Source organism: Panthera uncia, chromosome F1 (genome assembly GCF_023721935.1).
Source record: "Panthera uncia isolate 11264 chromosome F1, Puncia_PCG_1.0, whole genome shotgun sequence".
NCBI lineage: Eukaryota > Metazoa > Chordata > Mammalia > Carnivora > Felidae > Panthera > Panthera uncia.
Window position 1 is genome coordinate 36720146 of NC_064813.1, and position 25953 is coordinate 36746098.

General features: G+C 35.5%; 1 long non-coding RNA gene across 1 annotated transcript in view; it reads right to left on the minus strand.

Moving 5' to 3' along the window:
- Positions 1 to 3398: 3398 nt before the first annotated feature.
- Positions 3399 to 25953, minus strand: part of LOC125925373 (uncharacterized) — a 63629-nt gene continuing 41074 nt past the window's right edge. Inside the window, exon 3 of the long non-coding RNA XR_007458811.1 lies at positions 3399 to 3570. This is a non-coding gene — a long non-coding RNA (uncharacterized LOC125925373). The remainder of the gene's footprint in view (positions 3571 to 25953) is intronic.

Sequence of the window (25953 nt, forward strand, 5' to 3'; positions counted from 1 at the left end):
ACACATCCACAGCTGTTTTAAAGAAACACAGAAGGTTATTTACTAATAGTTAAGATGCTATCAATTATAATATTCTTAAAGGAAAATATTCATCCTTTTGGGGTTTTCTTTTAATTAAAATCATTTTAGCTAGAAGATATTTCTCCAGAAGATACCATTAGAAAGACCTTAACAAATCACAAGTTAAGTTATTCTAAAGTGTTCTTTCTCTAACATTTCTTTTGCTTTTATTAAATTCAGCTTACATGTATGTCTGAAAAGTTGATAATCTTTCCATTGTCATAGTACCACTCTTTATCTTTCAGTACAGTTTTCTCCTTGAGATGCCTATTGACTTTGTGGTCATCTGCAGTCATCATATCGTCCCCAAAATATGTCCTCACTCATAAGTGGAACTTGAGAAAGTTAACAGAAGACTATGGGGGAAGAGAAGGAGAAAAGAAAATAGTTACAAACAAAGAGGGAGGGAGAAAAACCATAAGAGACTCTTGAGAACAAACTGAGGGTTGATGACCCAGGCAGGGGGAGGCGGGGATTGGGGGAGAGGGGAAAATGGATGATGGGCATTAAGTAGGGCACTTGCTGGGATGAGCACTGGGTGTTGTATCACGGGAATCTACCCCCAACACCAAGAGCACACTGTCTACACTGTATGTTAGCCAACTTGACAATAAGTTATATTAAAAAAATAAAAAATTAAGTGTATCAGCAACAGTGAAAAAAATTGCATTTCTTCATGTTTATCCTGGATATCTCCTTGTTGCTCAAAAGAAGAGTTCTCACAAGAAAGCAACAAATTGTATTACATAGTTACTCAAAAGGGTAACTATAGTTTCTGGTCCCCAAAATAGTCTCAAACATATTGACTAATTTGAGCAATCCAATTAGCTTCTCCCCATACCTCATACTTACCACAGGGAAGGCATATTTTATATAATGAGATTTACAGAAAATTCTGTCATTCTGGAGAGAGAGCTATAAAAATATATTATGCTTCAGTCTATTTTCAGCTTTTATTTTCTGGCAAAAAAAAATAATTTTGGCAATAACTTGTCAAAGAGTCCCTTCAATTCTTTTTGCTGTTTTAGGTTAACAAAATGGAGTTTTTGACCTCAATATTCATTTAAAAATAGGTTGTTTCACACTCTCAATTCCATACTCTGCCCAGTTTTGTTAAGATCACCTGAATGATATAAAATGTTTGCTTATACTGACTTAAAAACAACCATAAAAGCACACAATTCTATGGGTACAAAGTACAAGACTCTAACTCTAATAAACAAGATTAGCTTCATGAAATATCTTTCCATAAGCACTTTTAAGCTTACCACAGTTTTCCCATCCCACACTGAAAATACTGGAAGGCACTCCAAAGAAATATTATCTTTTCTTTGGGATACAAAATAAGTATCAAAAAGCAAAAATAAAAGGCCAATTGGAAACAAAAGATAAAAAATAAGGTTTCCTTTCTATTATGGGAAATAGCCTGAGGCACATGGCGGAAGGAATGGGAAGGGGCTTCAATTTTCCTACGGTCTTTAAATAAAACTTTTATTTTAGTTAAAACCAATATTACATTGAAAGTACAGTTTTCATAAGCTTCTATAGTTGCTAAAGATATCTTATTGGAATGGATAGTAAAATCTAAAATTAGATGTACATCCATTATCACAAATTTGGAATACTTTAGGAGAAATAATGGAATAAAAAAATATATATATGTAGCACACAGAGAAATTCATAACAGATGTCTCCTGAAATTCAGTATATTTGCATGCTTATAAACAGTGTGTTTTCCCAAAACATGACATTTCTTCTTTAGGACAACTTGTATGCCTATGGGATGGTGGGCAGGGGAGAGAGGAAAGACACGTTTTGTTCAAAGTTCTATACTTAATGAAAGCTTCATAAAGTTGAGTCTTCACAATTATTCGAAGTGCAACAGAACATTTCCATTTGCAGGAATATTCCAGAGAATAAAGATCGGTAATTTGCTTCAAGCTGACTTATTTTCATGCTTTTGTACATGTCTATAAAGTATTTGCTCAGCGCTCATTCCTTTGTTTTTATATTTTTAACGGTTTCAGAACTTGGTGCATAAAAATATATGCCAGAGCTGTTTTCAAATATCTTTCTGCAAGAACAAGGCTGAATTTGGAGGCTGCATCAATTTTCTTACTTTATGGTTTTACAAAGTTTGTTTTAGAATTCTCAGTAGAGTGGGCTCAGGTAGCTGTGACAAGACTGTACAAACATAAGGAAAGTCTGCAGGAAACTGAAGTTCAAAATTCCAAACAAGAACAACACATTTTTTCTTATATTTAGAAGGAAACATCAAATTCTAACAATCTACTTCTACTACTAATTTAGTAATTGCATGCAAAAGCCTCAAATACAAATAAATAAAAATATTTTTTTCCATGTAAAGTTACCATAACTTAAAATTTTTCTTACTAAAATGAAACACAAAACCAAAAAGAAAGGAAGGAAGGGAAAGAAGGAGGGAGGGAGGGAGGAAAAGGAAAGATGTTTAACTGGCATGTTCTAACAACAACTTTATCTTAACAAAAAGGAAAACAAAAAATCCTTTTAAAAGTGCTTTATCTTGGCTTTCCTTCATGAAATTTAAAATTATAAAAGTCTATGGTTTAATTTCAGAGAAAACTAATATGAGGACTTGACATCATATACAATATATATTATACTTTAAGTAAACAGAAATGTACTGCTTCTTTGATTATAGATTTTTAGCTGAAAGTGAGTATAAATTTGGGTGATCTCATATTCGCTTAAAAACACAAACATACAGTCTCATAAAATATCTTTTTATCAAAAGATAACACCTAGAGTTTTATCATCTTTAATTCTAATATCATTTATCTCCTACTCAAATTGTTTTTTAAGCCCTTCTTTAAAAAAAAAAACGCATTTAAGAATCTAGAACCTTGGGGCGCCTGCATGGCTCCGTCTGACTTCGGCTCAGGTCATGACCTCACTGTTCCTAAGTTCGAGCCCCGCGTCGGGCTCTGTGCTGACAGGTCAGAGCCTGGAGCCCGCTTCAGATTCTGTGTCTCCCTCTCTCTCTGCCCCTCCCCTGCTCATGCTCTGTATCTCTCTCTGTCTCTCAAAAGTAAATAAACTTTAAAAAAAAAATAAAAAAAAGAATCTAGAACTTTGCAGTTCCTTCACATTAGTGTCATCACACTGGTGTCACATGCCACATGGACAGCCAATCTCTCCCTTCAGCCCTTCCCTCCCATCTCCCAAAAGCCACTAGGAAATACATTTGACCTCAAAATGTCATAAAACAAACTTCCATTCACTTTGCTTTAGAAGAGCAAGGATATTTACTGGACTTGTTCCTTTGGTATTTTTCTTTGGGGCAAGAAGTTGAATGCTTTATGTTTTATAATAAGTAAAAACTTTTTATCAGGGAGCCTGGGTGTCTGAGTCGGTTATGCGTCCAACTTCGATGCAGGTCATGATCTCATGGTTCATGGGTTCGAGCCCTGCATTGGGGTCTGTGCTGGCAGCTCGGTGCCCGGAGCCTTCTTCAGATTCTGTGTCTTTCTCTCAAAAAAGAAAATAATAATAACAATAATAATAATAATAAAACACTTTTTTATCTAATTCTTAAATCCTTGGATACTTTGTCTTCTTTCTTCCTCCTCTTCTCCTTCTTCCTCTCCCTCTTTTCTCCTCCCCTCTCCCATCCCACCTCCTTCCCTCCTCCACCTCCTCCTCCTTCCTCCCCTTCTTCTTCTTCTTCTTCTTCTTCTTCTTCTTCAAAAAATAGTTACATTAGTTTTCAACATTTGAAATAAAGAAGGGTGAGGCATAACTTGGAAACAAAAGAATACATTACCCACAGGATTATACATTGGACCTTAAAATTGAATTTTCCCTGTATATTTTCCCATTATTCTATTGATTTTCTAAAAAAAATACTATAAAGCTCAAGTTCTACTAGCTCTATATGGGAGATAATTTGAAAATATATTGTGAGAGACATTTCCCAATCTGTATTATTAATATAGATATTTAGGTTATGGGTTAGCTATTATATTACACTAGTTTGAATTTTGCTATTTATGGCTTTGTCTCTTGCCTTTTCCCGTCAACCCAATCTAAACACACCAAAATATAGATAATTGGATTCTTAAAATATAAAACTCTTCTAAAGATATAGAAAAACAGAATAGGAGAAAAGGGGGATGTCCATAAAAATGGGAAAATAGCAAATTTTCTGTAGCTTTGTCTAACCAAGAACAAAACTCATTTCAGAGGTCTGCAGTCCTCTATAACATCAGGCATCGAGAGCCATCCTGGACTCCTGTCCTTTTCTGTGACAGAGTCATGGCCCTATTCTTACCTCTACAATCACCAGAAGAATCAATAAGCAAAACAATGTGCCAGGTTTCTCTATGATTTCTTGATAAGATTTACGAAATAGATTTTCCAGAAATATATGAAGCACTAGGTGACAAGTAAATTGTTGTCTGTTTGAACACAGAATTCATTGTAAGGCATTTCTCTGCATCATTATATGAAGTAGAAGGAAACTAATCAGAAGAGGTCAGATGAAACACATTTTTTTTCCCATTCTATGTGAACAACAACTGAAGTTAAAAATACTTTTCCATTCATTTGAAAAGGACTTACATGCAGTGAGAGAACTCTGAGGATGAATTGCGAGATGGAAACTTCTGACCCTTTACTCTGAAGAGTCAGAGGAGGCAGGGTGCACCTACCCACGTCCCTTTGCTCCAGGCTCCTTGGCTACGGTAAGGAAACGACAGCAAGATCCCTGAGAACAACAGTTTCACAGCACTTGGATTTTTTCAAAAGCAGATGTAACCTGACGCGGCCGAGGGGGGGGGGGGGGGGGGGGGGGGTGTTTTGTCTTTCAGGGGCCATTCTAAGGCTCCTCTTTAGCTCTCCACCAGTGCTCAAGTGACAGCGTTCAGGTGATAGCACCAAAGACCAAGGCAAGTAATCTGCCTTAAGGCTGTGCATTTCCTCACCCAGGCATTTCTCTCAAGGAGGCCTCAGCACACAAATCAGAGACAGAAAGTCTGTCTCCACGGAAGCCGAGGTACAGCCGACAGGCTGAAGGAGCCATTGTTCGTAGCACTTGGCTGTCTGAGGGTGTGATTATAGGCTGGGAGAACGCAGCCCTTCTAGAGGTTCAAGCGCCTGAATTATAACACAGAGATTAATTAAGGCGGCCAAAATTCAAAGTACTGAAATAATGAACAAGGTTTCAGGACAAATGGAATCAATTTATAATGTATAGTAGGCAGTCTGCCCAATTGCTGTGCCCTTTGGACAAAAGGAAAATAATTAAAAGCCTACGTGTTCTACTAACTCTATGTGAATTATCTCAACTGATTTCTACAAATCTTGTTGGAACTAAATATAGCATATGCTTTTATAGCTTGACAAATATAATCTGCTAAATGTATTAGATGCTCGCTATTACACAAGAATTGGACTAAATAATGAAGTATAAGTATGGCCCTTAATTTTAAAAACCCCCAAAGACTCCGAGTTTGAGTCTTTTAAGAAAGCGGTTTCTTCTTTCCCTGGCAAGGTTGAAAGAACGTGCTTTGGTGTTGCACTGAATCTGTTGCCACCTTGACAATGAATTAATTATTATGCGATTTGAAAATGATCTCTCCATAAATGCCATCAGATTTATTGAAAATTCCAGAGAATGTGCTGAAGGTAAAAACTAATTAGTACAAAATCTTGATCAATAAGGCATATAGTAAAGCACAGCTTTTAGTCTGTGGTAACACTAGTGTTACCACATACTTTCTTGCTTTAGGATGCATATTAACATATACTGAATTTGGACTGACATTACCAACAGTAAAAAATCATTTCCTCCAAGGGGGGATATTTTAAAGAGGTTAATTGTCTGGCTGGTAATGTTTTGGTGTGTTTGTGAGATCAAACAGTAGTTTGGGATAAACAAATTCTGTGATGGAAACCTATTGTCATTTCATTAACTGATTATTTGATAAAATACAGCTGTATATTATAAGAGTGTAATGTAAGTGTAGAAAAATCCACAACACCGACTAGAACTAAAATGTTTCAGGCTCTATGAGTGTGACTGCTACATGTGATATGCCTTTTTAAAAATAAAACTATGACCCACCTGGTATATATATAGACCCAGTATATACATACATATATATATATATATATATATATATATATATATATATAAACTTTCCACATGTCCCTTTCCTTTCTATCCTAAGTTGCCTTCTGTGTGTTTTGTTGTTGTTGTTGTCATAAAGGGTAGAAATTGGGAAGGAAATTGAATGTTCATTTCTTTGTTCTTTTCGTTGCCTTCATTTGTAACTTATAAGTGTGAATCTATCCCTGGGATACAGCAAATAACTTGTATTGAATACGTGTACACGTCAAAGATTTTGCTTCAACTCACAGCATATCTCTGCACCTCAATTTGGTTGACTCTCTTGTCATCAGATCCACAGTCCTCACTGGGGGTTACATGAATGGTCTAAATGGTCTAAATGGTGTCTCTCACTTTGTCTCCTACTTCTCTTCTCCTTACTCACTCTGCCCTAGTCACTTGTGTCTCCTTGTCATGAATAGAGCATGTCAAATATGAATGAGCCTCAGGACCTTTGCGCAGGCTGTTCTTGCTCTCTAGAATGTTGGACCATCGGTTATTCCCATGGCTTATTTTTCTCAGTTCCTTCATGTCTCTTGTCAAAGGTTACCCTCTTAGTAAGGCCTTCCCTCACTACTCTCTCTAAAATAGTGCCCGGATCTCTCTGAACACTTACTGTGTTTTATTTTGCTTAATTGCATATGTCACCATAGGAAGTTAGGCTAGATATTAATGCAGTTATTGATAAATAGATAATGAATACCTGATAGATACCAGGCCCACACTAGGCCCATACTAAGATGGGCCTAGGGTCTTGGGATGTAGCAGAGAATAAAGTAGACAAAAGCCCCTGCCTTTGTGGAGTTTATATTTGAGTAAGGCAAAACTAGGCAAATAAATAATATATATATATATATATATATATACACATGTGTGTGTGTGTGTGTGTGTGTGTATATATGGTATGTTAGCAATAAGGAATCATTAATTTTAAAAATAGAGAAGGAAAGGGAATTGAACTACTGGACAAGGGTGGGATTGAAATGTAAAGCAGGTGGACAGTGAAAGTGATTTGTAAATAAGAACCTGAATGCTGGGCTGAAGCTAGCCCTTAAGACAGCTGCAGGAAGGAAACCCCAGGCCGAAGAAAGAACACTCTGGGCTGGAGGAAGATGAGGGCAGGAATAGTTTTCAGTCGATTATCTCTCCTCTGGAGTGGCAGCTTTATTAGGGCAGGGCTTCTCTCTGCGTGGTTCCCTGCCAAACCCTCAAAGCCTAGAACAGAAAGCTATAACTAAGCATGTTTGAATGGATTAGCTAATTGCTCTCTGTTTGCAAATGAGAAATCTGGGGCACAGCAGTTAAGTAACCTGCCCAAAGTACCCAGGTGGATTAAGAGTCGAACCAGAAACAAACAAACAACAACAAAAAAAAAAAACAACAAAACCCCCTAACCCTATAGTCTATGTGCTAACTACTGTCTTCTGCTGCTATAACCCAGTTCTTTTTGAAAGTTAGAAAGTCTACATGGCACGTAGATTAAATGGCTGAACTTGGAACCACAAAAGACTATGAAAAGAAAGAAAGGAACTATTTGGATTACCTATTTATTTCCAATTTTAAATTTAGACTCAGAAAGATTAACACTTTTCTCAAGGTTAATTCCAGAATTGTCTGAATTGAAGGCAGTTGTGATCACCACTGAAGAGATTGGCAAGGGACCAGTAGGTAGTCTCGGCCATATCATTCATTAGTGTGTGATCTGGGGCAGTATCCTCTCACTGTGTCTCAGTTTCCTCAACTGCAAAATGGAACAGCTGGGCTAGAAAGTCCCTAAATGCTTTTCTGTTTTAATGTTCTCTGTTCTCTAAGTATAAAGTCCCTGAAAATGCTCTGGGAAGTTTTGAACAATTCTTGTTCCCTAAGAGGTGAGTAGAAATTACCTGCAAAGAAAAGTTTACAAACAGAGGCATTCCAAAAGTTTTGAAGAGTTTTGAAGAGAAGGCAACAGGGTTTAACAATTTATGTGTTAGGGAAATAGTGTACAGATATTAGGCCAATATGGATGGATCACAGGGTGAGGACAGAGGCCAAGGGGATGTTTGAAGACGCTCAGTTTATGAGTATGAAGAGCTTTCAGCATCTTAATAAGGAGTTTGGACCCTATTCTACAGGTAGTTGAATGTACGGGCAGTTTCTACACAGAATTGCCAGCGTTGTTGTATATATTTCCATATGACCACTGGTATATCTACATTATGGGCTACAGCAACAATTACTATTTGTGTGTGTGTGTGTGTGTGTGTGTGTGTGCTAAGAGGCTTTCTTTGACACGAATTGTTTCAAGATGAGGAGGACAAGGAAGAGACTGAGCTTTAAAAAGTGAATACATTTCACAGATGTTAAAATACCATTAGAAGACCTTCCTTTCTCCCTTCTTTCTTTCCTGCACCAGGTCGTTGTAAACCGTGAGTCCTATGGTCCATGCTCTCATGTAGCTTATCACAGAGTGGAGGACAACATTAAATAAGCAACACAGAAATTTACACCCCAAATCACCTTATAGTGTAGAGAGTGTACAACTTAAAGGAATCATTCTAAATTGAAAAGATCAATTTTTGAATTTTCAAGTGGCATTATGTATATATGAGAATGGTAATTATAAAAAAAAAAAAGGTTGCAAGTTTCCCTTCTGTGGTTGGTTCAGTGGTCAAGAAATTAAGGAACAATGAAAACTGCCTCCAGAGAGCCCCCCACCACCATGTTATTTTCCCCTCCCTTCCTTTCCCCTACGTCCTCCTCTTCCTTACTCCTTGTTATGCTTCACAACAGCCATCTGTGTGAAAAGCTCAAAAGCTGCCTTTACAGGCTATGTGATTTGCCAGTATTTGCACAGTATTGCATTTCTTGATGACTCACATGTTGGATACCCCATGTGCGCCCTTCACTTGTAACTGGAGATCGTGTTTGTCTCCTGGAGTTGTTGTATATAATTCACATGGCCATTAGCACATTAGTACATCTACAGTATAGGCCAATACAAAATTAATATGTATTTTTCAGCAATAGCTTGCAAAATACACCTAAGAAAGTTTAGTAGAAATCCATTTCTGGACAGATAAGTCAAAAAGAAAAGAATACATATAACACAGATACAAAAAAAAAAAAAAGCATAGGTACGCTGGACTTTGATTGTATTAGAAAATTCCAGCCACTTTCATATCTAAGTAGTTAGCACACATTGAATCAATAAAGCCTAAGCCAAACCAAGTTATCACCATGAAGAAGAGTGACCAAGTTCTAGAAATTACTACAGTGCTTACTAATTAATACACTGGGTCCAGAAAATGGCATTCGTGTCTATCCTAGTCATTGTTTCTGAGAAAAAAGGGATTGTTGCACTGATGGTTTTGATGCGTTTATGTGTATATCACATGTATCTATATTTCTGTAACATACTTTGTATATATTTTTTAAACAGTATTATTGCCTTGCTTTAAGTAGTGAGCTTTACAGAAGTAAACTAATAGGTCATCTGTAAACTTTATGTTCCCCTTCCCAGTAGATCCTGATATTTCCTACGCAGTGACCACAGAAACCCCCCATTAGTTCCCCATATTATTTCCCTTTCTCTGCCTTCTTGACTACCATCCATATTTTGTTTTAATTAATGTCTTCTTTTACTCATCTGTCTATATATATATATATATATATATATATATATATTTAGAATATGCCATACCTTCAAATTGCTCAAAGTTGGAAACACATTCTGGGTCTCATTTTTTGTGTACCTTTTTTGTACCTTTTGTGTACAGTGAATATTTGGAAAGGACTGAAAGAGAACCATTATAAAGGAAGGGCCACTTCACAAACTTGAAAACAAATGGAGTCGAGTAAAGTCTCTCCTGGGGATCAGAACCTACATCTTCCAACCATGCATAACCATATTAGCTGTCGACGGCAGGCTTTTTGTAAAGTTGATATCTGGAAGACAACTATTTATACTTTGTGTGGGAAAAAAATCTATTCAATTATCTAACCCATCATGAGAAAAACAAAGTTTATTCATTTAAATGGGGAAAAATGAGAACACATAACTATTCTCCTTTGGAAATTAAATGTGTTATACAAATATTTCAGAATGTTTGTATTTTTAAAGTAGTGTCTATATTGACAGTGTAAACAGAGGCATGTTTCCATCTTTCTCTAGTATATCTACTTTGCTTGCATCTGAAAACATTTTAATATGATTACCAACCATCTCTTACCAACAAAGTATTTTTTTCCTTTCCTTGATTTTAGTTTTAAGTAATCATTAAGACCTGTTCTGTTTTATGCTAATGAAATCAAAATGTGGAGGAAGTGAAATCAATTGGATAAAAGTAGAGATTACTTTAATAATTCATTAAATAATAATAATTCAGGGGCGCCTGGGTGGCTCAGTTGGTTGAGCGTCCGACTTTAGCTCAGGTTATGATCTCACAGCTCATAAGTTCCAGCCCTGCGTTCGGCTCTGTGCTGACAGCTCAGAGCCTGGAGCCTGCTTCGGATTCTGTGTCTCCCTCTCTCTCTGCCCCTAACCCACTCGCATTCTGTCTCTGTCTCTCTCAAAAATAAATAAACATTAAAAAATTTTTTTAAACAAAATAATAATAATAATAATACATTCTCCAGGAAAGAGGGGCCATGTGAACTTTGACTCTTTATAGCATAGGCATTGCTGTTAGGATTCATATACAGATGTCTCTAGGTGGAAATGAAACCCAGCAGTGGGAGAGGTAATAACGAACACACTTGTAATAAGATGATGTAATATCTGTTTTCTTAATAGAAACCTAAGAGGGTTTGGGTCTGGATTTAGGAAAAAAAAAAAGCACTTCATTCATATAGTTCTGTATTTTAACATTTACAATGAGCTTCTCTCCCTTTTTGAAAAGACGTTACAATGAAAAGGACACAGATATTTTGATAAAATGACTAGTGGGGGGATTTTTAGGCTATATAAAAAGAAGGTAAATTCATTACATTTGTACTTCTTCATTTGCATATGAATGTGTGGAAATTATAGCCCAGTTCTTTGACAAAAAACTGGATTAACTCAAAATAATGAGTAAGGACCTTTAGGGGATACCTCCCTCCCTGTGTGTTAATGCACAAATAACATTTCTATTTACTAAAATTCAAAGATAGCGAAGTTACAAATAGTTCTAGCAGTAATCACTGATTTTTTCCATGGATTAAAAACTAGCACATTGGAAGATCCTGAATAGTGCTAGTTATACAGAGTTACCTGTGAAGACAAGTTTTGTGGGAACCCTTTGAAGGATCCAGTTTTGAAACACCTATCATATCAGCTCAGGACTAGTAGGATTTGCATCAAAGCTTACAAGTATTTTTAATACTACCAAAGCATAAATGTACCCTAAATTTATATTTAATAAAATTTCTCACAGTAATTCTTCCTAAGTGTGATGAGATAAAAGTCCAGATAATGCCTGGGTGGCTCAGTCTGTTAGGCATCTAACTCTTGGTTTAAGCTCAGGTCATGATCTCGCAGTTTGTGAGTTTGAGCCTTGCATCAGGCTCTGCACTGACAGTGTGGAGCCTGCTTGGGATTCTCTCTCTCTCCCTCTATCTCTCTGCTCCTCCCTGCTCACTCACTGTCTCTCTCTCTCTCTCTCTCTCTCAAAATAAACAAATAAATGTGAAAAACAAATTCATATAACAGACCTTAACCAAAAAATCTGGGCACCTGGGTGTCTGAGTCTGTTAAGCGTTTGACTTCGGCACAGGTCATGATCTCATGGTTCGTGAGTTTGAGCCCTGCATCATGCTCTGCGCTGGCAGTGTGGAGCCTGCTTGGGATTCTCTCTTTCTCTCTCTCTCTTCCTCTCTCTCTGACCCTCCCATGCTTGTGCTCTGTCTCTCAAAATAAATAAATAAACTAAAAAAAAAAAAAAAAAAAAAAACCTCAACAAATCTAAAATAAGATGCTCCTTCCACTGAAAAGTAGTATGGCATAGGACAAGTTACATACTTTGCTTATTTTTAAAAATGTATATTTAAGGTAGGTGGCCCAGACTTTAACTTTTGGGATACAATACGTTAACCTCAACAAAAACTAATGCCAGTCATGGGCTGCATAGGTTAAGGGGGTGGAGAAAGAAATGTAAAGGATGGAACAGAAGACCTTTTTGCTGTATCACCTATCAGCTATGAAATCTTAAACAAATGACTTAATCTCTCAGAGCTCCATGCCTCAAGAGAAAATGAATAGCTCTCAACTTCCCAATAGACTTCATGGTATTGTGGTGAGCATTAGCTTAGCTAAGGGAAGACAGAATCTATAATGGTTAAAATGGGCTTTGGTACTAAGAAGACCAAGTTTGAACTTTGACTTTTGCCACTTTCTAAATGAAGAACCTTTCAAAATCTCAGTTTCCCCTTCTATAAAATGGGTATAAAAAAGTTGAGCCAGAATGACTAGTTATATGTTTCTCCATTATCTATCTATTTATCTACCCACTATCTATTTTTCTATTTATCTACCTATGTACCTATCATCTATCATCAATCTTTCTATCTACATATGTACTCATCTACCAAGTAATCATCACATTGTGAGTGCTGGCAAATATTAATAAAGTATAAGAAAGCATTTTGCAGATTAGTATTCCATTATTAATGTAAGTAGCATGCGAAAGACCAAAAGGTAGGAGCAACCTACTGTCCATCAGTAGATGGATGAATTAACAAAATGTGGTGTGTACATACAGTGGAATATTATTCAGCTTTAAAAGGTGAGGAGGTTCTGTTATAACACTGATGAACCTTGAATATGCTGAGTAAAATAAGTCAATCACAGAAGGACAAACACATGATTCCACTTGCGGTACCTAGAGTAGTCAAATTCATAGAGACAGAGTAGAATGGCGATTGACAGGGCTGGGGGAGGATGGCATGGAGGGTTGTTGTTTAATGGGTATAGAGTTTCAGTTTAGGAGGATGAAAAAAGTTCTGGAAATGGACTGTGGTGATGGCTGCTCAATGATGTGAATGCATTTGATGCCACCGAAAGGTACACTTAAATGTCATCTAAGTTTTACGTTATATACATTTTACGCCATAAGATATCTCCCATCTATTAACTGTCTATATATTTTTTAAATTTTTTAACGTTTATTTATTATTGAGAGACAGAGAGACACAGAAAGTGAGCAGGGGAGGAGCAGAGAGAGGGGAAGACACAGAATCGGAAGCAGGACTCCAGGCTCTGAGCTGTCAGCACAGAGCCTGACGCGGGGCTTGAATTCACAGACTACAGGATCATGACCTGAGCTGTAGTCAGTCGCTTAACCAACTGAGCCACCCAGGCACCCCTAACTGTCTGTATAATTTTCTGCCACCTTATACTTAGAATTATAATCACAATCTTCAGTTTTTGGTGTGTATTCAGTATTTCCAAAAATAATTTGAATGGGATGTGGAAAGGGGAGTAAAATTGATCATTTTTGCTTTGATTGAATCATCTCATTCTAATCCCCATTTTCTGAGTTTAAAATAAATTCATTTAATCTATGTTAAGATAATCAAAATGGCTTTTGGATTTGCTTCCTGTTCTAGATAATGGATTTGGACTAGAATAATTTATTGATTAGCAAGGCAGGCATTTTATAGAACACCCAAATAGCTACCTATGAATGAAACTGATGCTGATACATAAAGAGTATTCATACAAAGTACAGCCAAGTATCATAATATTCTCTATATACACTCATCAGTGTAAAACTTTTAAGTTTTACTCTTCACATATGCCTTTGCTCTATCCAAAAGTTTTAAGACTCAGAAATTTCTATTCTTGTCTATTAGAACATTTCTTGCCCATGTGCAACAAAGGATGTATACATGGATATTTATAGCAACAGCATATACAATTGAAAAGCAGACAATAACTCAAATGTCAAAGAAGAGAATAGAGAAATAAATTGAGGGTATTTGCATAATTGAATACTATACAGCAGTGAAGTAAACAAACATATAATTATATGCAACAATGTAGATTACCCTTAACAACATAATTTTAAGTGAAAAAAGCTAGTTCTATGAACATTTTCTATAGAAAATGTTGTCATTTTTGCAAAGTTTTAAACAAGCACAATTATCTTACATATATGAAAAGATAATAACAAAACAAGCCGCAAAAGTGGCAAAGCCATTGTAAGAATATGTGTAGGTTACACTGCATACTTCAAAGGGCGTCATTCATATCAGGCCCAGCTGGATATGAAAGTACACATCTTGCATATTTGTAAAGTACACATTTTGTACAACTGTATACAATGGCCTTGATAACTGTAACTTCCGGGGAAGAAGGGAGAGAGAATACTGTTTGTACTGTTCTAGTTTGGGTACCGTTCTAGTTCTTGAATTGGGTAGTAGATACATAGGTATTCATTATGTTGCATATAACTGTTTGTATTTATCAATTAATAGACTCCCAGAGTAATTCTAGGATATATGTTGGGTTTCAGAGTAGAAGAGAGTGGGGATATAAAGTCAACTGTTTTCCATACATGGAAAATTTTTTATTTTACTCTTTTCTTTCACCCCTAAAAATCACTATATTTTGCTACCTAAGAAAAAATACATATTTTAAATCAAAATATTGTACTAAATGACTCTATTTAGCCTACACCAAATTCTGAAAATAAAATGCTTGTCCAGAGTTCTTGTCAAATGTCAGCTAAACGTAGAGACATCCATTCCTGATTCTGTGAAAAAGTGATGTATTACATTGTCCCATGCTCAGTAAGCATCTTGTGCAATTCGTCATGTAAGTAAAATATGGAAGCATCTGTGGCATTTCCAGGTTGGGAAAGAGGCTCAACTCTTCAAACCTCTTGTATGTCTGGTGATTCCCTTAATTCCTACTCAATATGTAGCAGATAGCATACTCTTCTGTGATTTTCCACATGAAAAAAATATTAGCAATAAAAGTTCAAAATTGTTTGGAAACTTCAGAATCAATTTGTTTCTGTAAATATATAAAATCTTGGATAGCATTAATTAAGGTATAAGATAATTGATTACATATTCCTGCTATCTTTTTAATAAAATTCTTAAAATTTTTATATTTTTGAGAAAAAAATTACTGTTTTTGTAGAAAATGTAACATTTTATTTACCTATCAGCAGGAATATTCTAAGTGAAATAGTCATTTTCAGAAAGTTTTGATTATTAAATAACTATAATAAACATTACCTTAAAGCTACACATTCAAAACTTGTCTCTCCAGTGACATTTGAAACACCATCTATATTGTGTGCTACACAAAACTTCAGACAACAGCTCCTTTCATTTATATATAATAGTCACTCTATTATATTTTAGCTTAACATAAAATACTTTGCTTTAGGAAAAAATATTTTAGCTATTATTCTCTAATGGACCCTCATTCTTTATTTTCATTTAATATCTGTATATAGTAAACTATATATCATTTCACATGTAAGATTAAAACCCTAAAAACAAACAACCAAAAAATATGGTGAGGGGTTATCATAATAAAAAGGAAGAAAAAAGTTACAAATTGATCTAAATTAATTAAATTAAAATAACATAAACCAAAGTATGCCTTTTATCTAGCTTGATTAGGTCAACTCATAAACCCAGTTTAAAAAACAATTTGCTCAATTTTTCTAGCAAAAGAGAAAAATGAGGACAAGTACAGTATAGGAGAATTTTTAAATGAGACATACTGACAGATTATAATATGGTGTCTCATCAGATGACGTGGTGTTTTGACTGCTTGACTGCAGAAGGGCTATAATTTAAATGCCATTAAAGACACATAAGCTCTAGCATGGAGACAGGAATACTGTAAAATTTTTGGGTCTGTAGTCACAATGCAGATAAAATTGTTCCTTTGATCTTTCAATGCCAAAGTCTGCTGTCCAGAAGGGAAATGTCTTTGTGCTTCTGTCTTAAGCTAAGACAGATTTCATTTTCCATCTAAGTCATTTTGTTAACACCACATAAAAAGTAAAGTGTATTTTATCAGCAGAGCTCAGTTTTCTTTCATTGTTATTTTAGGTTACTTTATGACTATGTAGGGCTCAAAAAATGTGCTCAAAATACACACATCTGGGTTTAAAGTGACTAGACTCTAATTCCAAATGTCTTGATGTGTACAGTTTACTGGTAATTGTATCTTAGGAATTAAGTACATTGTAGTTTCTTCTTCTATACATTTTTCTTCTTAAAGAGTAAGGACATATTTTGCATGTAAGACTCAGCAGAACATAAACACACGTTTGACCTCCGTGAGGAAAATCAGTAGCTAATAATCTACAACAAAATTTATGCTACAGTCATTTGCAAAATCACAGTGAATTCTCTGCTGAGTAAGACTCTTAATTATTGTAAAACTTGTGATATGTTAACAATTTGGGGGGCTTTAAGTTGTAAATGTGTATGTCACATTTTAAGGGAAAGTATGATGTGGGAGATTTTCACAATAGATTCATTGTATCTTATTCTTTGGAAAATCTGACAAAAGTAATCACTCATTGTGATTTGTACATAGTCTTAGTAGCTCATTGTAAATAAATTCATGTCAAAAATAAATATTATTTTTAGACCACAATGTGCCAGTGATAGTTCCCACAACCTAAAGTAAACTTTAGGTCTTAAGTATTTATATTTTGGTTCTCTTTTTATTTTAAATAATGAGAAATAATTAATTAAAAATAGATATTTTTGCCCAGAAGCAGGTGGGTGGCTCAATCCGACTTCAGCTCAGGTCACCTTCCTGCGGTTGGTGAGTTCAATCTTGCGTCGGGCTCTGTGCTGAAAGCTTAGAGCCTGGAGCCTGCTTCTGATTCTGTGTCTCCTTCTCTCCCTGCCCCTCCCCTGCTCACACTTTGTCTCTCTTTCTCTCTCAAAAATGAATAAACATTAAAAGAAACTTAAAAAAGAGTTTTTTTTGCCAAGATTGAATCTAATATTACATAAATGTCATTTTTTTTTCTATTTTCTATTCTCATGCTTAGGAACTATTTCCAGTTTCTCTTCTGGGTGAAAATTTTGGGATGATTGAAGCAGATTTTTAGTGGTCAAAAAAATCACATTTTTATGCTGTCAAATTTATACTATCCTGACAATAAACCACTAAAATCTTGATAATCAACTACTAAAGTCAGGTTTGATATAGTTTACAGGTGAAGCATCTTATGCATCAATAGTGATCCTTTTATTTATTTCTTCCTTGATACCTTTTGTTATATCATGACATAACAAAATTCTAGAAGTCAACTCTTTGATTGACAGGTTTTTTTTTAGAAAAATAGAAGTTATTTTAAAAATGAAAGAAAAAGGAAAAATCGTATTCAGTGCTATTTCTGGCGCAAATCATGCTCCAAGTAAAACAATCCAAATGCATCAGGCTTTTCTGCAAAACATCCGTCAACAAGCAAACAAAATAAAAAACAAAGCCTATAATTGAACTCTTCATTAATGCTGTTCTAAATATTTCATAGAGTGGTTTGCATTCAGCAGAAATGGGGGCTTCTTTTGTCCACACTGTCCCAGTGTGAGGACTAGTGGAGAGGTTTCTGTTGAAAAGTCATTGCCTAGCTTTTCTTGTTGCCCACCGGGGGCATATTATTAGTACAGACTCTAGAGTGTAACCTCCCTGAGAGAGTACCCCATGCACTCTTTTCTGTGTCTCCCCCAGAGCTCAATGTGGCTGTCAGATGACAGAAATCCCCCACCTGCTAGCTGGTGCACCTGCACGCCTCTTTTGTGTACATGGATTCCTTGACGATGAAAAGTACATCACTGGCATTTTACCCAAAGCCATGCAAAACACAAATGGTGTGTAAACACACCATCATATAAAAGTAATTCTGCTTTATTAATTTTGGAAAATAATGCATCTGCCTATGAATGTCAAGGAAGAACCCAAGGTTGATAGAGAATTTCCTATTACTGGGTGCAGGTTGATGAAAAATGAAGTACGGTGAAGATAGCAAGAAGGGCAAGAGTGTGAATGGCAACAAAAGAAAACTATCCTAGGAAAACACTGCCTATTTTGTATCTGATTCTGAAATGGTTTTTAAAAAAATTCATGTCAACAATTTTCTGGAATCCATAATTGCTAATGGTTACAAGTATCAGCCCCAGGCAGATTGCTTAGCAAGATTTTCTGGAGCAGTGAAGATAAACAAACCAATAGCTATGCAAACAAATATTGCTTTTATGGTTGTTTAACCACTCAGTATACATTGGAGTATTAAAATAGTAGGAGAAGGCACACAAACCACTGGTTATCATCAGAACAGTTGGATAAAACTGACAAGATGCTTAAGCATCCATAGAATCAATATCACAGAAAATATATTATAAACACAGTATAAAAACATTTCTAACCACAAGGGAATATCAGAGATTGTAGTCACTAGAATAGACAGCATAAATAATTATTTAATATCAACTATTTAATTGCGAAAGAGAGAGAGAGAGAGAGAGAGATTGAGATTGGAATTTAATCACTTATGAATATAAAATTCCAGAAGAAGCAATTAAGCGAAAAGAAAGACTGAATTGGAGATTAACGCAAATAAAAATATACAATGGGAGGTAGCGTCATATTCTGGAGGAAATACAGGAAAGTGGAAAATCTTAATAAAATTTGTAATTTAAATAAAAGTCATGTATCGATATATTTTATGTTCAGAGTTATGCTTAGAATCGCAGCAATCCTCAACCTGTTTTGCAGCCAATGAGTTTAGCTTTAAGAGATCACTGGTGATAATTTCCATTAATAAGGTAATTGTAGGGTGTTACTAAAATCCATTTCATTCTTCATCTGATGAATAAAAAAGTACTAATTCTTTCATAATAAAGACAACTATTATTTGTAGCCATTTTAATGTTAAATTAACAGTAAAAAGGCACAGTAGGTATTCCTTTCGATTCTTTCTAAGGAATAAAAGCATTCTGAATAAACAATATATAGATTTCATTGGCTCAAAACACAAAATAGTTTTGGACATTTAATGAAGCCAAAATACAAGTGTGTTCACCCAAAACTTAATAATTGTGCACTTCTTTTGGAGATCTCTTGATTTCTAGCAAATCGATAAGTATCTGCAAATCTCTGTTAACTGGGGCACTATGTGAGCAAATGTAAAGCATCATGATTCTCACAATACTATGGGAATCAATTTTAAACTTAAATTAATCAATCCTCTTCCAAATATTTATATAAGAACACATCTTTGGATAAGCCTTCTTCCACGCTGATTACTTGAGAAAATTGTGGCAGAGGTGAAACCATCACATAAACTATGGAAAATACAGTGATTATGAACAAAATCAGGTTTAATTCTCCACTAAAGTGCGCTGTGTTTAACATGGCCAAATCTGTAATCTGATCACAACGTACAGTTATATATTGTAAAGAGAACGACAGCCTTCATCACCTCTAAGTGGTTTAGATTGTGACAAGATATACTTTGGTGTCTGGTTCCCAAATGTGGTTGGTGCAAAATAGTGTGTTCTCCAACACCCAAAATTCTTAAGCAGCCAGAAAATATCAAAACAATTAGGGCACTCTGGAATGTGTAGTTAACTTCCTGCTGTAGAACAGGAATCACAGCTGCTACTGTAGCAGTGGGTTTCCAGATGTCAAGGCTGTAAGGATAGTGAGGTAATTGCAGGAAGGAAGGGATACAATTTTGTTATCACAGATTACCCTCCCCTTTGAAAACCATGGATACAGCATCAATGTCAGTGCTTTGGATATGCACATTAGAAACTAGGTCTTCATGTACAAGTGTCTCCACATCTTGCTTCGGAGGAAAGGATGGGCCAGAATTATTAAAATGTGGGAGAAACAAAGGGTGAGAACTCTCAAAGCATTATATTGCTTGTTTTACAAAGCATCTGTAAGGGTTAATAGGTATTGCCAGATAAAGTCGGTCTTACAAGGCAAAGAACCAAACAAGTTTTAACTGTAAGTGTTCCTGAACTACAGATTGCGCACTGCATTAAGAAAAAAATAAAATGTTTGGACACAGATTAATTAATCAACAACTCTTTTATGGCTGCCTGTGATTATTAGTGATTGAGCAGAGGAAACTGGATGATGATTTTCCAGTATTCAGCTAAAATAACTCCTTTCTCAGCTTCCCCTGCTGTGTTGTCATATTTCTATTAAAGACTCCACAATTTTGGCATATTTCACTGGCAAAACCAGTACATATTTGTTCACAGGTCATTGGGATTAATTGAAAAAATTCAGCTTAACAATTTCATGCTTTTCTGTCTAACGTTCTCAATTATCATGCTGCGTGTAGATCATTAGGGTTCTTTGTAAATGAACATTAACAGTTGGTGCCTTGATTTACCTACAAAGAAGGCAGGATGGAAAATAGTGTCTGAGAAATGGTCATTTCTGGATTCATTCTACCGGCTGGGAAGATAAGACACTTTTCTTTTCCCTCAGAAACCCAACCCACTGAAACACTAAGTTTTTCATGGTTTTTGTGGGCAGTCGTATGTTACTATTGACTCACACTGAGCTAATAGCAGTCAACTAAATAGAAGTAAATCACACGTGCAATTCTTTTTTTTTTTAATTTTTTTTCAACTTTTTTTCTTTTTTTTATTTATTTTTGGGACAGAGAGAGACAGAGCATGAACAGGGGAGGGGCAGAGAGAGAGGGAGACACAGAATCGGAAACACACGTGCAATTCTTAAGCCACGTCTCCCCATTCTGTAGAATTTTGGAATTAAGACAAGAACGTTATGTCATTATTAAACCTGCCCTATTACTTCTGACTAAGGAACACCTGATTGCACAATTCCAGAAAGTACCATTTACATCATCATCCATATCAATGGTCCCTCCCAGACTTCTGCAGGGCACAACCATTATAGCCATAGGTGATAGCTCTAAATACCTTTGGAGAGGATTTTTTTTTTTTGAATCCTGAATAATTTATTCAATATATTAGATGTTCCGTACTTTAAATTTTTTTAAGCTTATTTATTTGTTTTGAGAGGGAGAGAGAAAGAGCAAGTTGAAGAGGGGCAGAGAGAAAGAATCCCAAGCAGGCTCCACATTGTCAGTTCAGAGCCTGACGCAGGGCTTGAACCCACAAACCATGAGGTCATGACCTGAGCTTAAACCAAGAGTTAGAGCTTAACCAACTGAACCACCCAGGTGCCCCTGATGTTCTGTAGTTTGATGACATCTTAAATATAGTAGGACCTATATATAATTCAAAAGTATTGAATTAATAGGGCCTTGCTGTACATTTAAGCTATAAAATTTATAAGGACAAGAGCTATTGCATACTTTGGGACGGTGGACACTGAGTGGTGAGAATGATTAATTCTTTCCTGGAAGGTGGAAAAAGGATGACTAAGGAAAAATATGATTGATACTATGTTTGATATATTATAATGATAACTAAGTGTTTGCTAGTGTGGGAAAATAAAACTTCACTTGTAAGCAAACTTTTATTTTATTTTTTTAATGTTCTTAGCTAATTTAAATCTTTGTTTGGGAGTGGTTTATTGGCTGTCTTTTCCTTTTAAGGTTTCCTGTCTTTCAATGCAATGTGAAGGCTATTTTACTAAAAACCTCCACTCTGAGTGGCTCCGTCGGTTAAGCATCCAACTTCAGCTCAGGTCATGATCTCGCTGTTCCAGAGTTCGACCCTGCGCTGGGCTCTGTGCTGACGGCTCAGAGCCTGGAGCCTGCTTGGGATTCTGTGTCTCCCTCTCTCTCTTCCCCTCCCCCACTTGCACTCTGTCTCTCTCTCTCAAAAATAAATAAACATTGAAAACATCCACTCTCATAAGTCATTCTTCCCAGTGACAAAGCTAATTTGGTCTATTGCAAATGAATAAACTAAAATTTATACAACTCTTTTAATGTATTTATATTTTGTAGCCTTTTCAATTTTCCATAAAGAGGAAGGCATCAAGTCACACTAAGAAACTATACTTGAAATTATACATGTCTCTGGAGCAGTGGGCCTTTTTGGTCCTGGATTACCTGGATTATCTGCAAGAAATTACCAGGTTCTCAGGCCTCAACGATTCAATCAGAAATCGTGGGCAGAAAACTCAGCAAACCATATTTTAACACACCTTCCAAGTAGTTCTGATATAGTAAAATTTTTGGAACTTTCGACCTAGAAAATGTGTGATCATCAAAATCATTCTTTAGAAATTAAATTGCAAGAAATGGTGACATAGTGCACTGGTAAAGGAAATTGTATTTTCAATTTCTACATATTTTTCTTTATAAAAATGCTTTATTACTTTTAAAATTCACTAGCAATGCTAAGTCCTCATATCCGCTTTTCCTCTTATATGTTACCAGGGAAATGGCACATACAGAAATAAAGCATCATTACTCTGAGATTTTCATAAAGAAAAAAAAAAGCTATAAGCATAACTGTATCTTCTAATTTCATTACTACAAGTTGGAGCTATATAAGCCCTTCCAAGTTTTGTGTCTAACTCTTGGCATTATAGATTCATGGCTATATGTTCAGTGATAATCCAATTCATACTAGAAAGGAACTCAGCCCATATCTATTCTTAGTGTAGAACTCAAGGTCTGTAAAAGGCAAACTTGTTATTTTATCTTCCATAGATCCAGAGATTTTTTTTAAATCTCAAGTCTGAAAAATGTAATAAAAAGTAAGTATTGGTATATTTAAATTTTAATGCCTCCACATCATCTAGTATAAGGTCTTTAGGTCAGTGATCTTAAAGAGCTTTTGAAAAAGTTCATGAGTGCCATGAAGAAGAAAGGGCAAATCATCCCAGTGTTTTCAAGAACTCATGGGAGAGGCCACACACACTCATAATACATTTATCATTGTATACAAAAGCTAAATAAAATGTCATTTAATGTATTGAAATCATTCATGTAGCTTTTTGTTAAAGCTAAACCAAGCTAAGACTTAGTGGTTTAATGACTTCCACAGTTTTCAGAAGACCAATGGATCAATACCATCAACATATTTTTTTCCTATGGACTAAAACAGGATTCCTTGCTTCCTGAATATTTCTTTTTGAGGAAGTGCTTCTTAGACTTCCATGCAGGTTATTTTTTTCCTCTTCTATTGATGTATTTCCACCAAAACCCCTCAAATACCAAAGACATATCAAGTTAATAACTTCTATACCATCTCATTGCTGTTAGTTAAAAAAATAATTGATTCACATTTTAGATACATGATTATCAGTCCATTTAGATGATGATTCCCCTCTGAAAATGTATTGCTATATTTAACTATAATACACAGAATTAATTTTCATGTCCAATCAAAGGCAAACATTTTTTATTAATTTACATGGCTTACATCGCAAGTTTTCAGCTATGGTACAAAGTATGAGCTCACATTCAATATCCATTCAAATTCATGTATTTTTAATATGATATTTAATATTTCAGGGGCACCTGGGTTCAGTTGGTTAAACGTCCCACTTTGCCTCAAGTCATGATCTCACACTTTGTGAGTTCGAGCCCCACATCAGGCTCTGTGCTGACAGCTCAGAGCCTGGAGCCTGCTTTGGATTCTCTGTCTCCCTCTCTCTCTCTGCCCCTCCTCAGCTGGTTCTCTCTCTCTCTCTCAAAAATGAAGAAACATCACCAAATTTTTTTTTAAATTAATATTTCAAGCAATGAATGTATCATTGAGATTCCTACATTTTTATATCCTGAAGAAACATTTCATTATAGACTGCTTCTTCACTTAGTACATAAGAGTTCTCTACAGAAAGTGTCTATTAAGAATAATACAAAAAACCAACATAACTCATTTTCCATCGAGATAAGAGAAGAAATAAGAAATGTCTAGACATGTGGTTCTCAACCAAGGGCAACGCCTAGTAATATTGTGGTGAGAGAGGGATGCTACTACCATCTGGTGAGTAGAGGCCAAGGATGCTGATTAAAAATGCTACAATGTACAATCCCCCATGCCAAAGAATTATCTGGTTCAAAACATCAGTAGTGCCTCTGTTGAGGAACCCTGGCCTAGAAAGAAATTAAGTCCTATTTAGACAATATAATTTCATCATAGTTATTATCATTTCCATGATACCCACTTGAGAAATCAAAGTCTTCCATCATAGCCATATAACTATGGAACATGAATTAAATTTCCTTTTCTTATACTTAAAATGTCCACATTCACACTAGCCCTTAAGATCTGAAGAGAGCTTTTCTTCTCGGTGGAGAAACCATGGCTAATTATTACAGACCAGCACTGAATCCCCTCTTACAAGCTAACATTTTGGCACTGGTGTTTTGAGTTATATGGCACATTGCCTTGTGTGAATGTTCAATTTTGTTAACCAATTCTTGTCCTAAAAATGTTATTTAAAATGGGACTTCAACTTGAAAAAACGAGCAGTCACTTCACAATCTATATAAATACTGCTTCTAACAAGATTTTCGTTTACATTTCTTCTCTTTCTACATTTCTTTTATGACTGACCACTATAAATCAAGTGTTTTATGGAGCTGATAAATACTAAAGCACAGCGCAGTTTCTAAATGAAATATATTTTTGATTCATAAACATCTTTCACTGTGTAGTTCAGCAACCCCTACAATAGTTCTGAAGAAGTTCCCTCCAGCATATGTGATGGCTTTTTCCTTTGTTAGCCGAAGGATGTTTCTTGGCTTCTTTTGCTAAAGATGCCATTCAAAATTTAGTATAATTGTGCAACATAAAAATTAACAATGGAAAAATGTTGTGCATATGTAATTTATCTGGCAATATAAATAGCAGATTGGGAATATTGTGTTTTCGTGCATTCTGATTTGAATTTTCATTGAGTTAGATCCGTTGCCACTATCTACGCAAAGGGGGCATGACACACAGCTGAATTTCCTTGTCCCTGAAGATTCTAGAAGAGGTAGTTTTATGTCAAGCCTAATGATCTCTGCAGTGTTTGATCATAGATATCTTTGTTAAGAATACACATACCACATACCTACAAACTCTGATGTCAGCCGTGGGTTTCTTCATACACCATTAAGACAAGACATATCAAACCCAATTCTTACAGGTGAGTTTATGAAAGAACTAGGAAAATTAATCACGTTCATCCTCATTTGTTCTGATTTCTCCCACTTTTTTGGCTAAGAGAATGCAATATTTCCGTAAGTCTGCATTCATTATACTGTAGTGCTCCATATTTTATATATCCTTACTTCAAGTATGACAATCATAGAGACAATACAGATCATGATGCTGTTTAACTAAATCTGAAGTCCCTAAAACACAAGTTAAAATTAAACATGAAAGCTACCACAAAATTTTTGTGTAACTTTTTTTTTTAATTTGATGTCACTTAGATCTGTCCTCGGTGTTCTGGGACTGAAACATACGCCCTAAATAAGTAGCAAGTAGCATTTAATTATGGAAACTGAAAACAACCTAAGTATTACCACTTCAGCAAAATGTTCATTTTTAACTGAAGACGTAGGCATCTTTTAATTATTTGCATCAAAACATACTTAGAACTAAAAACTTAAACAGTACAATTTCTTAGATATATCTAGACTTGCATTTTTAACCTTAAGGCAGCGTGGCAGGCTTTTTAAAGCTCAGACAGTCTACTTGTTTACTTTACAAAAATACTCATTTCCAGTAACATCACCACACATATTTCTATGTGATGTTTCCAACACTAATCTGAGTAAATCTTTTTCTTTCTTTCTTTCTTTCTTTCTTTCTTTCTTTCTTTCTTTCTTTCT